The sequence below is a fragment of the Hipposideros armiger genome, unplaced genomic scaffold, assembly GCF_001890085.2.
Source record: "Hipposideros armiger isolate ML-2016 unplaced genomic scaffold, ASM189008v1 scaffold_232, whole genome shotgun sequence".
NCBI classification, from domain to species: domain Eukaryota; kingdom Metazoa; phylum Chordata; class Mammalia; order Chiroptera; family Hipposideridae; genus Hipposideros; species Hipposideros armiger.
This window is the reverse complement of record NW_017731582.1, coordinates 2,192,118-2,201,894: the sequence shown is the minus strand read 5'-3', so window position 1 is coordinate 2,201,894 and position 9,777 is coordinate 2,192,118. Positions and strand designations below refer to the sequence as shown.

The following is a 9,777-nucleotide window of genomic DNA, read 5'->3' as shown; positions in this document are numbered from 1 at the left end:
TCAGCATCTTAGCTGTGGAGGGCAGTGTCACTGGCCCTCATATGTGGGATCCGAACTGGGGCCCTCTGGCATCCCAAGCCAGCTCTTAACCAACGCGCCATTCGGCCGGCCCTGATACAAACAAGAGTTAAGCTCCTATGGCATCTCATCAAAATTATAAGGAAATGATGTTTGACAAAATGTCAAGAACCTGCTGTATATGCAGAATGAATGTTTGAGTGTCTAATATGTAAGCACTAAATCTGCCTACAAGGCACGAAAAATATTACATATGAATTACACTGCATGATATATCCCTTTTAAGCTATTTGGCAGGAATTAATTAGCACAATAATTTTAGGATATGAACCTAATTGTGCAAGGTCAACAATGGTTGAACAGTAGAGATACTTTACAGGGCTGGAAAGTGGAGTTAAATGAAAAAAACAACATGCCTCCTACCTAGCAAGATGAATGCCCCAGTTGTACAAATGAACATGATATATATGGGAGGCAGTGAAACTATCCTGGCTAGAAAAGACTTGCATGATGGGTGTTTTGGAAAAGAAGGCTGCAAGTGTACAATGAAGGCCATATGGAAAGCTTCAAAAATAAGCAGCGGAGCTAGGAAATAATGAGTTACCACAGGTTCTTGATCAGGAACATTCAGATAGTAGTCTTTTAAGACTGGTCTGTCATAACACTGTCACCTCAATCTTAGCCATTTCCAAAGAATACCAAGAAGAAAAACTCAAATAGCAGCTACTGTTTAGTGAGTGCTTGCCATGTGTTAGGCATTTAGTTAAATATTTTACACACATGTCATGAGGTAGGAATGGTAATTTCCATTTTGAAAATGAAGGAGACTGAGATCACACAACTAGCAAATGACAGAGCACTGGCAACAAGACCAGCTAAGAACTGTAACACTCATTCAGTCTGCCTTCACCTCATAAAAGTCATGAGTCTAGAGTCATGGCAGCAAATATGATAAGGAACAGGGGAATCTGAGGGATACTGAGGAAGATAACACAGAACTACATGTGTGACAGGACACAAGAGATTAAAAAAAAAGTGTATAAAAAAACAATTCCCAGTTTTACAGTCTATCAGACCAGAATAACATTATTCTACCTATGGAAATGTGAATATTAAGAAGGGAACTTGGCTGGTGAAGGTTTTATCTTATGGGAGGAGAGAGATGGAGTAATGGACTCCACAGTTGTGAACACGTGGACAGCCGAGTTTGAGGATATGCTCTATAAAGTCCCTGGAAAACCAATAGGTATAAAAGAAAGATCACACCTAGATGGATTTAAGCGACATCAGAGAAGTAGTGTCAAATGAAGCCATACATAACCCCAGTGTTTCAATCAAGGATAGAAAGAGAAGCACAGGGGCAAAAAGAAAACGTGTATTCCTGCTGCAGGACAGGTGTGCCACTACACTAGAAGGAAGCGGGGAGGGAAGTTCCCCTTGTCCCAGTTTTAATGTTCCATAAAAACATGTAATAATAATGGTTAAGATTTGAGCATTTACTATCTGCTAGGCAATGTGTGAAGAAGTTCACATGCATTTCCACATTTAATTGTCCCACAACAGAGGCATCATTATCCTCATTTTACAGACGAAAAAAACTGAGACTTAGAGAAGCTAAGGTCCATACCTCAGGAAAGTAGCAGACTAGGGCACGAGCCTGGGTCTACCTGGGGCCAAAGCCTATCTTAATTACTATGTTAAAATAAATAGTTATCAAGCCAGATCACAGAACACAGTAAACCATTAAGTTACCTGTTTTTACACTGTGGTAATATATACAAAACATAAAATTTGCCATTTTAACCATTTTTAAGTATGTAGTTCAGTGGCATTAAGTACATTTACCTTGTTGTGCATCTATCACCAGCAACCAGCTCCAGAACTTCGTCATCACCCTAAACTGAAACTCTGTGCCCATTAAACACTAACTCCTCACTCCCTCCTTTCCTCTGGCAACTGCCACTCTACTTTCTGTCCCTATGAACTGGTCTACTCTAGGTGCCTCATATAAGTGTACTCACACAATAGTTCTTCTTTTGTGACAAGCTTATTTCACCTCGCATAATGCCTTCAAGATTTCATTACCATTAAGTTAAATGAAATGTGAAATTCTAACCCACCTGTCATTATGCATCTCTATGGGGAATTATATTCCAAAATCCCATTATGATTTATGAAACACACTTTTGGAATAGAGAACTAACTACATTTACTCAGAAAGAGGGGAGAGATGAAGAAGACAGACAAATCAAAATCTGAAGGACCCACAGGAATGTAAAACTTTAGATTCAGTAATAAGGAAGAGAGCAGCTTGGTTGATCCTGACTAGACCAAAGGATCTATTTAGAAAGATGTTATTACGTATCTCAAAACAAAAGTGAAGGGCCATCCGAGGGGCTCGTTGGTTAAGAGTTGGGTTGGGAGCAAGAGCTCTGAGCAGCAGGGCCGCTGGTTTGGATCCCACATGAGGGCCAGTGATGCTGCGCCCTCTACAGCTAAGATAGTGAACAACAGCTCAACCTGGAGCTGGGCTGCCATGAGTTGCCGGCGACAGCGTAGGCTGCAGTGGGCTACCGTGAGTGGCCGGCAGCCAGCGTGAGCTGCTGTGAGCTGCCGTCCAGTGGCCAGCAACCGATCTGCCTCAGCTGGGAAGAGCACAATGATCACAATAGCAACATGGGCCAGTGAAGTGACGTCCTCCACAACTAGACTGAAAAACAAAAGGACAGCAACTTGTCTGTTTCCCTTCCCTGATTCCCCAACACTGTTCCCTCCCCCAATTCCCCAATAAAATCTTTAAAAACAAAACAAAACAAAACAGGGCCAGCCGAGTGGCGCGATGGTTAAGAACTGGCTTGGGATGCCAGAGGGCCCCGGTTCGGATCCCACATATGAGGGCCAGTGACACTGCCCTCCACAGCTAAGATGCTGAACAACAGCTCAACCTGGAGTTGGGCTGCCGTGAGTCGCCGGCAACAGCATAGGCTGCAGCCCCTGCTGCAGTGGGTTGCCATGGGCTACCATGTGTAGCCAGCAGCCAGCGTGAGCGGCCAGCAGACGCAGTGAGCGGCCGTCCAGAAGTCGGCGACTATCTGCCTCGCCTGGGAAGAGCACAATGATGGTGCCAACTTGGGCCAGTGAAGCAACGTCCTCCACAACCAGACTGAAGAACAAAAAGACAGCAACTTGTCTGTTCCCCTTCCCCCAATTCCCCAGCACTGTTCCCATCCCCCCAACTCCCCAATAAAAATCTTAAAAACAAAAACAAAAACCCAAAAGCTAAGAAAGTGGTCCTGCAGAACATACTGCAAACACAATTCTGCTTGATCCCAAGAAACGACAAAACACTGCTCCTTTTGGGCAAGAGATAGCAAGAGTAGTTGTAAAAAAGAAATACTGAAATAGAAGGATAAATTTCATTTTCTTTGACTTCCATTTGAAAAACCAGCAGATGGGAGAGGCACATTTAATAAAAACTGTATTGATAAATTCATAATTAACATTAATCTTTCTCCAAACAATACACCAAGAGGTTCATTCTGGAAAAAAATTCCTTGTTCTCCAAACAACGCAAAGTAAAGATTTAAAATGAGAATAAAGAAAACAAATCTGGAAGAGTCCCCCATACTAGTGAATTCCCTAGAGTAGTTGAAATAAAAAGTATCCTAAATATTAAATATTCTAAGGGAATATTATTAGCTAAAACTAAAACTTGTTTGCCTTTATAGAAATTAAGTGAACTACCTCAAATCTATATATTACTAGTAGAGAAAACAAGTTACTAAGTTAAGTTACTGTCCGGAGTAATAAAAATTCTCAAGTAACTATTACTTTAAATAATAGCTATACATTTATCAGATTTATACACACACACGTGCGCGCACGTGCGCGCGCGTGCATATCAAAGCACCACAAGATAGCAAAACACAGAAAAGCAACACTGGAAAAAATTAAGTGAAAACTTGGGAGAAAACTTCATAAATTAAAAAGTAGAAACTTAATAATTTCAGAATTCGAGGTAAATTTGCTTTCCAATAAGTGCATGAGTAAGAAAATGCAAAATTAAACTATAGCAGTACCATTAAGTCATAACTTTACAAGCCATTTAGAAGAATGTCCTAAGAAACCATTTTTAAAATAAGTTGTATTATGAACTTAATACTGGGAAATTTTTAAATGACTTGTCTGTAGGTCATATCCTTCTACAATATATGTAACAACCTGTCATAATACAGAAAATGAACAAACATATCACCTTCACTTTTCTGTCAACCACAACCTTAAAGCACTCCTTTTCAGTGAAGACATACATTGTACGTGTTCAATTAATACTGCACCACTTAAAGATTCTACTTAATCCCAAAACTCATAAAATTTTTGCAATATAGGCACCAACATGAAAATTAATTATAAAATTACCACAGCACTAAGATGAGGAACTTGTCCTGGAGTTCAGAAGTTAAGATGTTCAGAGATGTTAAGGAAACTCAATACATATAGATTCTATAAAATAGCTTAGTGCTGGCTTAAGCTGTCAGCTTCACCCAGAAAGGAAAAGGACCCTCTCACTTTGTTTAATATTGGGAGAAAGGAGACAGTACTAATAACCACTCATTGACAACATTCTAAGCAACTAACAACTAAACATGAAAAATGTGATCAAATTAAAAATCATACGGCACTTCTTGTGCCAGTTTACAGAACAAAAACAAAAGCATCATCATTTTCAAGTTAACAACACTCAGTAATCTCAGATATTTTAATTGCAGCTGCAATGTTTGTGTTAGTTGTCTATGTGTGACTCACTCGCAGAAAGGTTCTCCCAAGACTTGGATTTTTGAGAATGCAGAAACCATAACTGGGGCATACTGTGTGGGAAGTGTCATGACAGTGAATGAATAAAAGGAGAAAAGACTCATGACAGAATTTTTTTAAGTTTTTATAAAAAGCAAGTCACTCACAAAAGGCCGATTTCTCTGCAGAATAAGGAAGGTTGGGGAAAGCTATCCTGGCACTAAGAAACCTTCTTGACTTTCTTGGTTGGACTCAGTGCACGTCCTAGACTATAATATACAGTACTTAACTGGCTTCCTTATCTGGCTCTCCAACCAGACTGTAGGCAACTTGAGACAAAAGCTGTGGTCTTAGAATCATTAGTACCTATTCCCAAAATGCCCAACACAGAGGGTCCTAGGTAGGTGTTTTCATAAAATTGATTGCTGAACAATCAATCTTACATAATTTTCCTTTTATTTTACTAAGCACTTTCCTAACATTACCTCTTTCGATCCACATTAACAAGAGCATTATTAAGCAAATGGTTTCTGGTTTTATAAAGAGTTGTTAATTCACTGACCTACACAACTCTGAAATCACAAAGATAATCATGTATTTATTGATCTTTGTGATAACTTCTCCTTGGGATCTCAATATTATTGTAAAACTCAGAGCTTTTGCTAGCATTTTCTGTGCTAGCTCTTCATAATAGGTAGGAATCAGAAAGCATTGAATTTTAAAGAAGGGTTTTAACCACATAAAGCAGTATTTTGGACGAAAGCTCTTCTTGAAATCAGACATGAAGAAGCATCCTAAGCTATTTTTCCTGATCCTGTTCTTTCTGTGACTCTGGGAAGGGAAGGAATACAAAAGGCAAAACGCTAAAGAGTGAATGATGTCATGGGTGTCATCAAGTTGCATCAATACCTAATGATGATTTAGCACAACAATGCAACACATTATGCCAAGAAACAAAATGTTTTACTGTATATTAATTTTGTGACTCTTTATTATTAGCAAATTGAAATATAGAGTGGCTCTCCACTTTTCTATGACAGAGTTGTTGGTTCAGGTTTACATATGTCATTAGCAAAAGCACTAAGAAAATCTACAAATCTCATGGAAATAGCGTTAAAAAAGGAAAAAAATGGTCAAAGAATTAGCTACTATTAAACTAAACAGTTGTCGTTTTAACAATTGAAAGCTTTTTGAAGTAGAAACACCGGTTGGTCAATGTAGACTGAGTAATGTATTTACACCAGGCTTGTCAAAAGCAAACAGTTACAGAGTATAAAATGACACATACAAATGAAAGGACACCCAATCAGATTATACACATGAATATGCTCAAAGTTAGGAATCTGACACAGAGCATCACTATTCACTGTAAAATCTACAGACTGAATTTTAAATGCTCAATTCTAAATGATGGTACTTCCTTCCAGATCTTCCTTGTCCTATGATGTCATTATTCCTAATCACAAGCAAAAAAAATTTAAGTTACAAAAGAAAGGCATTTGGTGTGTCCAACCCAAAGCCATCACCTCTACTATTTCCCATAGCACAAATGCAACTGAAGCCATCATTGCTCAAGAAAAAGACTACAAGGCTTCAAATTCCCTTCTTGCGAGAAACTAGATTAGTCTCTAAGTTAGCATTTAAACAACAAAAAGTTCTTTAAAAGGAACAACAAGCATAGTACAAGGCCCACGCCAGCAAATGAGAACCGTCTAAATCTTCATCCAGAAACATCAGAATCCTACCAGAGAAAAGTCCAAAGGCAAAATTAAGAAATTAAGCTTTTATTTTCCTAATAAAATTTGGGAGATTTCACAGACAAAAGCAATCGGCTATTCCGAATCTTAATAATCCAAAGGTTTCAAACGAACGAGGACTTCATTAAGTACCGAAGTTACTCACTCTGCTGAGACTATCAAGATCTTACAATTTTTTTCTTCTTTTATAAATTCATTCCCACCCTCCACCGTTCTTTTTGCAATCGATTCTCACCAGAAGGCCTCCACAGCGACAACGTGGATTGCTGTCTCAACCAAGGAGATTCCCAGTTCCCACTTCGCTGGGGAACGCTCAAAAAACTAAAGGGTAGGAAAGGCTGCTTGTGTTTTATTTTTTAGGCCAATTCCAAAATCCTTCCTTTGCAGCTGCATCTTCAGAGATGCTGGCCCCTCGCCGCAGCCCCCGTTTTGGAAGCACTGGACTCCAGCTTCTCGCGCACGGCGTTAAAGATTCGGGGGCTGGTGAAAGATTACCTAACATCCCTACAGCCATCACTGCCCTGGACACACACCCTTTCGTGGCCCCGGTGAGGGGACGAGAACCTCCTTGCTTGAGAAGAGGAGCCAGGTTCACTCCCATCCCAAGGGCTGGCTGGAAAGGGACTCTGTCCTCCCTGCCCAACCCAGGAAGGCCGAGGATGACGACAGCAAGGTGTCCAGGCCAGCCGGCCCCGACCCCAGCACGGGGGCAGGGCCTGCGCCGGACTCGCGGCGCCCACTGCCCGCTGCGGGCCCGAGGCATAAAGGGCAGGAGGCGCCAGCTCCCTGACGCGGCCCCAGGAGGGGGAGAGACCTCACCTGGCCCAGCCCGCGCCACACTCTCGGGTTAGCTGTACTGACGACAATGGTGAGGTAGCCGGGACAGGGCCAGAGCAGAGGCGCTCCGCCTCAGGCCTCGCTTGCCGCACTCAGGGGTCCTCACAGCTGGCGGGACCCCGAGCCTCCTGGAGCCGCCATCTTCCTCTACTCAAACGCCGCCACCACCGCCGCCACTGCTGCTCTGGCCGGGAGAAGACACCGCGGAATGCGCATGCGCCGTGGCCCGGCGCGGAGGACGCGCGCGCGCGCACGTCAGCTCGGCAGACCCGCGCGGGGAAGCCTGGGGGCGGTGCTCTTTGGGGAAGGGGCGTGGTCCCTGGCGGAGGTTCTCAGGAGGATGGAACGCCGCTAGGGGAAGCGAAGCTGGAGTGAAGAAACCTCGCGCTTCTGCGCCCACCTTCCTTGAGTCTCTAGAGCCGACCTCAGGTCGGCCCTCACTCTCCTACACAGTGCCTGGGGCAATGGCTTGAGTCCATGATAGAAGTTTAGCCAGGAATTAACGCATTTGTACCTCCGGGGGCCGGATGAGCACAGAGGTCTGTGGCGGTTCAAAATGCTCTTGGGTATCCCCTGAAGGAAGGAAACTCAGTGCCTTGGTTGTGCAAGTGAAGCCTCTCTTAACTGTAGCTACCACTATGTGACTCGTCACTAGCTCCATTTTTCAGATGAGAAAACAGGCACAGAGACGTATCAATAATTTTCCCAAGGCCACACATCTTGAGGGAGAGGAGGCAGGTTAGGATTCGAACTCAGACATATCTGGTTCTCAAGCTCCTGTACTTTCCACTATCACTATCACCAGGCCAGGCAGTGGGGTGCAGCAAAATCCCCCTTCCAAGGGAGCAACTGGTGTGTAGGTGAGCATCTTCATGAACCCATCCGGACAGCTTGTGGTCTAAGGAAATGAGAGAGAGAGAGAGAGAGAGAACCTCAAGGTGCCAGCCCACCACCCTGGAAAAAAATGGACCTTCTGGTATATCTCTTGGATCACAGGACTGGATTAGAACCCAAGTCCCCTCTCAAGGTGGGAAGGCAAAGTGCTATTGAGCAGACTTGGGTCATCCTTACTCTATAAATCACTAGATCTGTGTTCCTCAAACTTGAATAATGCACAGACCTCTGGGAATACACTCATGGAATCCCACCATGAGAAACACTGATTTAAGAAACTCAAGTCTTTCAGTTAGGAAGTGTCACTGCAGAAGAGAAACTAGGCAATTGCAAATGGTAAAGGAAATATTAAAATCATGTCATTCAAAACCCAAGCTTAAAAATTGTCACAGAACTTGTGACCAATCCCACCGCCCTCCAAAATACCCTGTAAGAACTAACCGTTAGAAACACTGGACCAGCTATTAAAAGCCTCCTTGTAAAAATAAATTCCAGAGCCCACCTTAGACTTCGCCTCAGACTTTTTCTAAAGCTCCCTAGGGATTCTGATGCCCTGTTAGGTTTGGAACTGCTGGATCATGTCAGGACAGGTTCAAATACAGAATCACTCTACCCTAAATCCTAGCTAAAAGACAGGAATTTTTGTCTGTTTTGTTCACTACTTTATCACCTAATATAGAGATTGGCACATGGTAGGAACTCACTAAATATTTGAGGAATGAATGAATGAACTGGGAATTTGACAACTAATAGGGCATTCAGTCAACAAGTGTTTAATGAGCACCTACTATGTGCCAAATCATGTGATATGTATAGTAATATATTTTAAAATAAAACTAACAAAAGTCCCTGTCCTCATGAAGGGCCCCTACAGTGTACTGAGACAGACAATAAACAAGTAAATAAATCAATATAAAATTATGATAAGCATAAAAGTATTATTCAAGCAACATTAACGATAATCACAGTTAATGTTTATTGTGTAATCTTATTATTTGCCAAAGACTACTAAGTAGGTGCCATTATTGTGCTTATTTTGCAGATGATAAAATTGAAGCACACAGGGATTAAGTAGTTCAACCTATGGTCACAGGCAGGGTTTGAACCAAGATGGTCTCACGTCAAAGACTATGCTCTTGAACTCTACATAATGTTGCTTCTGACTAACAGGAGGAGATAAGATTGGGGTCAGTTTACACATGGTCAGGAATATCAGGAGGAAAACTGGATATTAACTCCTACGTTGTAGAGATTTGGGGGTAGGGAAGATTTGTAATGAAAATAGTGTTTTAGAATAATCTCTGTGCAGGTGAAGGCCTATTGGGACATAATTGAAGAGGAGATAAGGGGTGAGGCTAGAATGAGAGGGGTGCCTGTCACCTCTCTAAGTGTAAATAAAAAGTTTTCCTTTAGAGTCCACTAATCAATCACCGAAATTCATTTCATATATATATATATATATATATATATATATATA

At 41.9% G+C, this 9,777-nt stretch overlaps 1 protein-coding gene across 1 annotated transcript in view; it reads right to left on the bottom strand.

The window, feature by feature from the left end:
• FBXO42 (F-box protein 42) overlaps positions 1-7,598 on the bottom strand; it is a 97,010-nt gene extending 89,412 nt beyond the window's left edge. The window contains exon 1 of the mRNA XM_019654849.1: positions 7,389-7,598. The gene's annotated coding sequence lies outside the window, so the exon portion shown is untranslated. The remainder of the gene's footprint in view (positions 1-7,388) is intronic.
• Between the last annotated feature and the right edge of the window lie 2,179 nt (positions 7,599-9,777).